Source organism: Heterodontus francisci, chromosome 19 (assembly GCF_036365525.1).
Source record: "Heterodontus francisci isolate sHetFra1 chromosome 19, sHetFra1.hap1, whole genome shotgun sequence".
NCBI classification, from domain to species: domain Eukaryota; kingdom Metazoa; phylum Chordata; class Chondrichthyes; order Heterodontiformes; family Heterodontidae; genus Heterodontus; species Heterodontus francisci.
The window spans coordinates 28,212,515-28,218,688 of record NC_090389.1 but is presented as its reverse complement, the minus strand read 5'-3'; the positions used below and the strand labels follow the sequence as shown (position 1 = coordinate 28,218,688).

The 6,174-nt window shown below is 43.4% G+C and overlaps 1 non-coding gene across 1 annotated transcript; it reads right to left on the bottom strand.

Annotated features, from left to right (window-relative positions):
• Window positions 1-985: 985 nt before the first annotated feature.
• Window positions 986-1,175, bottom strand: LOC137380461 (U2 spliceosomal RNA). Its single transcript, XR_010977027.1, has one exon. It is a non-coding gene; the product is annotated as a U2 spliceosomal RNA (small nuclear RNA).
• Window positions 1,176-6,174: the final 4,999 nt, after the last annotated feature.

Below are 6,174 nucleotides of genomic sequence, written 5' to 3'. Positions count from 1 at the left end.
CAGACAGAGAGTGATCAGTGAATTTAGCAACCAGCAAAAAAAACTGTGTATTTTAAAAGTGCATGTTTAGAAACAAAGATAGTTGCATCGTTATTATTTCTATGACTGAAGGGAATAAGAAATAGATGTTCTCACTGCATAAACTGTGTATTGTTCATTCATGTATTTTAGGTAAAATAAAACTACTATTGATCCCATCTTGATAAAGTGATATTTCAGTCCATTTTCCGTAAAGAGAGGAGAATTCATGTAGCAGGATGTGTCATATTTCAGTGGCAGTATATGGAATAAGGTTTTCTGCTATGATCCCTGAGTTATGTTACTGTTTAACCAGATATTAGACTGAAAATGGTGCACTCCTGATCATAGGGTTTGCAAAGTCCACTTATGGGTGATGCTGAAGCCAAGAGAATATCATAAGATCATACAGCACAGAAGGAGGCCATTCAGCTCATCGTCCCTGTGCCTCTTTGATAGAGCTATCCATTTTTTCCCCACTTCCCTGCTCTTTCCCCTGAGCCCTGCAAATTTCTCCTTTTTAGTTATCTATCTATTTTCATTTGAAAGTTACTGTTGAATCTGCTTCCACCATCTTTTCAGGCATTGCATTCCAGATCACATGAAAAAAAAATTATCTGCCATAAAATCCCCAAAATTGTGACAGAAAGTTTTAGTGAGGGTCAGTGTAGTTTTCTGAAAGGTAGGGTGATATTTAGCTGACTTTAATGGAGTTCTTTAATCCAGCCTTTGAGAAGTTAGAGATGGCATTAAATTGCCCTCTTAGTATTGTCATATGATAAGATATTGCTGCTTTGACTGTTAGGATTTAAATATGGAAATTGGAAAATAGCATTCCAGGAATTGTATGACTTATTTCCCAGCATGGCAAAGCCCCACCCTTGGCCTCTTCATCTTATTACCATTGGGGCTGCAATGTGAAGGTTCAATAGACTTCTCCTAACTCAGTCGATTTGCAGCACTCCTGAAATCCTAACCAATGATTCCAATAGTTGGAAAATTAGGAATGCCATGAAGCAGATGCACTGACCTCCACCTGATATCCTGATCTGAACTCCCATTTTTTTTTTAAATATTTGGTCCCCCAGATAGGGGACGTATCAAATATTAAACTGATAAGAACAGATACTACCATGGAGCGAGACTCCGCTGGCTGTGGAGTCTCACAATGTCAGGGTTAAATTCTCTGCTGATGAGTGACTATTAGTAATACAAAGCTTTGTATGAAACTCCTTGCCTGTTGTTCATTTAGCAGACAAAGCAAATGCCATTCCAAAGCTGCACTATAATCTGTACTATAATAGCACAGTAAGATTTCAGTGCCCATAGGCAATAGGTCAGGTTGACTCAGACTTGTTTGAAGGATAAAAGTAACAAATTAGTGATCTTATACTAAATGCTATAAGTAGGGCAAACTGTTCCTGTACCATTTAATGATGTTTCTTGGAGTAGTGCTATGCATTACATCTGGCATGAATCAATGTGGCATTTTTCAACTGATTCTCTTCTTACCAGAGCAGTTTGAACATCACTAAGTTTATTTGTCTTCCTGGTATTTAAATGAAGTAATGAGATGAAAAATATACACAGGGCTTGGTTCATATGACTGCATATTTATTTGAAGATATTTAGTTAGGAGAAACCTATTGAACCATGACATTGGGGCCCCAATGGTAATGGAATGAAGGGGGGCTTTATCTTTGGTGAATAGGACCTGTGATGTGCATGACAGGATCTGAGTGGTACTCCAGGTCATAGTTGTCAGGGCACATTCAATGAGGTTTCAAACCCAGTGTGGAGCCCAGCCAGCAGGAAGCAAGTCAGAGATGTGACTAAAATTTTCCAATCCTCACCCACAGCTCAAAGATTCAGCATTGGGAATACGTCCTTACTGAACTTGGCCTGCAGGGTTGTATGTAAGGTCTCAATTGAAGGGCAGTGTCACCAGTGATAGAGCTGTGCTGTAAACTGTAGTGAGGTGTTTACAATTTTTATGGAAAAACGTTTGGAATCGTAGAATGCGATCCCCGAAGCATGTAAAGAAAGTTGTGAAGCCTTTTTCTTCTGTAGGCTTTGAAATGCTGTTGAGAGGGATGTGGGGTGTTATGAGGTACTATGCTGGCCCACTGGCAATGCTGGAAGGGTGCTTTCCAATGAATGTTACAATGCTCTCTTCAACAAACACTTTCAAACAGAACATAAATTACAAGACAGCAGCTCTATGTACTGTTTATGTGCTTGTGTCTATGCCTAGATATAATAACTGGATGGTACTAGCCCTTGGGTAGGTCAGTGGCTTCACCTTCTCTCACTCCTTTAGCTCAATGATGCTGGCATGACAAGAACATGCAACATATCCTGTGGCATTGCCAAGTAAACTTTATTCTGCAGGGATGGGCAATAAATGCAGGCCTAGTCAGCGATGCCCACATCCCAGGAACAAATAGAAAAAATCTAAATATCCTTATACCTAACGTGGGATGACCGAAATGGAAAGTGTTACATTCCCCAGCACTGATGTCCCTTGATAAAAAGAATGTTGTCATATAAGAGTTTTAGAAATATTATTTGAGCCTCACTTTATTATCACACCTGACAGGAGGTGACAAATTAAAAAATAGATTTTTTGACATTATTTACTACAACCTTCTTTGCCCTTTATAAAAAGCACTGTTTAATTGCAATTTGCCTTTGTATTCATCATAGATTAGATTAGATTAGATTAGAGATACAGCACTGTAACAGGCCCTTCGGCCCACCGAGTCTGTGCCGAACATCAACCACCCATTTTTTATACTAATCCTACACTAATCCCATATTCCCAACAAACATCCCCACCTATCCCTATATTTCCCTACCACCTACCTATACTAGTGACAATTTATAATGGCCAATTTACCTATTAACCTGCAAGTCTTTTGGCTTGTGGGAGGAAACTGGAGCACCCGGAGAAAACCCACGCAGACACAGGGAGAACTTGCAAACTCCACACAGGCAGTACCCGGAATCGAACCCGGGTCCCTGGAGCTGTGAGGCTGCGGTGCTAACCACTGCGCCACTGTGCCGCCCTACATATGTTGTTCAATATTATTATTGATTGTACCTATGCTTTATGTCGAATTTAGCAGAACCTACGTCCATGCCTTTATATTATGCCTCTGTTTGTGCATCTACCCAGCTTTTGAATTATACCTTTCTGCTCTGGAATCATTAACTCTGAACCTCTTTGTGCATTGATTCTGCTGGGCTCCCACTGTAACTCTGGCAGGGGTCCGGTGGAACATCTGGGAAACAGTCAGGAACCAGGATGTGCCAGCCTGCTTCTGACTCTGGGAGCTCCTGATCAGTGTTTAAAAGGCAGAAATTCCACCCATTCTTAACAAGGCCAATGATGTCACAGGGTGGGGATTTTAAAATACATAAAATCCCATGGAGCTTCATAGTCAAAAACTGACTCCTAGCCAAAGAAGGAGATATTAGGAGAGCTGACCCAAAGCTTGGCCAAAAAGATGAGTCTAACAAAGGGCCTCAAATGACGAGGAAGGTGAAAAGGTCAAGGGATTTAGGGACGGAATTGCAATGTAGAGTAGGGTTGCACATGAGGCCAGAGTTGGAGGAAAGCAGAATCCTCAGAGGGCCATAGGGCTGTAGAAGCACATAGAGATAGGGAGGGGCGAAGGGATTCAACCTAAGGATGAGAATTTCAGCTTAAGGCATTGGGGGAAAGGGATCCAATGTAGGCCAGTGAGCACAGGGGTGATGGGAGAGTGGAACTTGGTGTGGGATAGGATACAGACAGTTCTATTTATCTAAGTTCTGTTTATCTAAGTTGGTATTTGTATTGTCATGCTAGACCCTCATTGCCAAGAATGAGACATATTAATTTTGCAATATGGACATTACATTTCAAACTGTTGCTGAAGTGAAGAAAGGACTTGTTAAGAAATCACCAGGCCCTTGGCTGAAAAAACATTTTTGCATACAAATATCCAGTGCTTGGAAGGACAAAAGGGCTATTCCCAGCTCCAATTTAACCCACAATGGACTTTGAGCACCACGTATTGTGTGTAAGAAGAGACATTCCAGGGTCGGCTAAGACCACAAACAGACATGGTTAGACCAGCGAGTCACATGACTAACCTGCTTGGTTTTTCTGAATTGTACAAACAGTTTGACCTCAGAGGCCGTAATTTTACGCCGCCCCAGCGGGTCGGATGGTGGCTTAGGGGCGGCGTAAAATTGAGCAGCAGGCCTAACTGCTCTGATTCTGCCTCTGATCAAGTTTACGGAGGTCCAGCAGGGGGGCGGGGGGTGAGAAGCGGCCCACCTGCCCGAGGCCAATCAAGACCCTTAAGTGGCCATTTATAGGCCCTCGCCCGCCTCCGCGGATATTTTACCCGTGGTAAGCGGATGTGCCAGGGACGTGAAAGGCCGCCCAGCTATAGCTGCTGGCCTTTCTGCACCCCGGCAGGGGGTTGCCTGGCAATTGGGCACAGGGTGCCTGATTGAGGGCCGCCCCCGCCTCCCAACCCAACCCTGGGATCCAAGACGCCCCCCCTTCCCCCCTCCCTCCAAACGAACACCCTAGCCTCACCAGGGCACGACCGATTTCCCCTGGTGAGCTCGGTCGGCTGGGCTGCAGTCTCAGCAGTGGCCACCGCTCCCGGTGGCGCTGCTAAGACTGAGCTGCCGGCCCGCTGATTGGCCGGCAGCTCACTGAGGCGGGACCTCCTCCCTCAAGCGAGTGGAAGTCCCGCCTCGGGCCAATTAAAGCCTGGGGATCCGTAAAATACGGGACGGATCCCCAGGCTGGGCGGGAGCGGGATCGGCACCGACATTTACTTTGGACTCTTGCTCCTGTCCGCCCAGCGTAAAATTCCGGCCAGAGTGTCTGTTTGCTCCTGGACTGAAAAGACCTCTCCTGGCTGGCTCGCCACAGCCTCTCCTGTCAGCTCCCAGCTCTTTCTCACGGAACTCCAAATCCAATAAAGACACATGAATCCCAAGAGAGAAAAGTCTCCTACAGCGAACAAGGTTTAAGAAGAATACTAGGCCCCAACAAAAAGCATGATCTACCTACAATCAAGGACTCTACAGTGAGCTCAAAGATCCATAACAAAACCCTCTTCAGAGATTGCCTCAAACTTTTCCACTTTATTTCTTCTGCTCTGTTCTGTCTCTATCTGCATGTGTGTATCGCATATGCATGCTAGCGTGGGCGCGTCGTGCATCCAGTGGGGTTAACTGAATTAAAGTTTATGTTTAAGTTTAATAAATTTCAACCTTTTTTCTTTAAAGGTTTGTGCTGGTTTCTTTGCCTGATAATTGGAAAGCAGTGAACAAGGATTCACCAAGGGGGAGCTAAAAACACGGTGTTTTAAAAAATTAAACCCTGTTACGGTAAGACCAGGTGAAGGCTGAGAAGGAACCCTAGACCTCTTTCTCACCTGGTCGTAACAGTATGCACAGCATTATAATATGTGCACAAACATTAGTTTAGATAAATAGAAATGATGTGCTATTTGTATTGTATTCATAGCTACAAGGGGCCTAAGTGTATTGCATTTCGTATGATTAATCTAACAGCCTGAACAGTGTCAATTCTTCTAATTTACCTGATTTAATGGACTGTGTTTTATAAACTCAATAAGAAAAGTACGAAGTATTAGACAACGATTAATTTTTGAATCATGCTTATTGTGACTGCAGTTGCCTTTTCCCCTACTATGCAATTTCATAGGATGCAACCCATGCTTTAATGCCTTTAATTATCACTACAGACCCTTTATCCTCTTACACCACACTATTTCGCAAAACTAGACTTTTGATACAATTCATCTCAGCTAGTTTTCCTGTGGAAGAAAACTAACTGCAAACTACGTTATTTATGGAGCTGAGAACTACGTTTATGCAACAGTCCAACTCTGCCAAGTCTGTCCCGCTGCTGTGCAGACCTGAGAGAACTCACTGCAAGTGGTTTATCATTTGTTTCAGCTTTCGAAGACTCCTTTTGTAAACCATTAACAATGGCTTCCGCCTGAATGTTGAATGAATAGACTTTTCTAATGTAAACCTCCACCTCTCATTTCCCCACTAATGTCTGATCCCTGGAATGCTGTGTTTATCATTTTGGCTTTATTGATTTTTTTTGTTGTC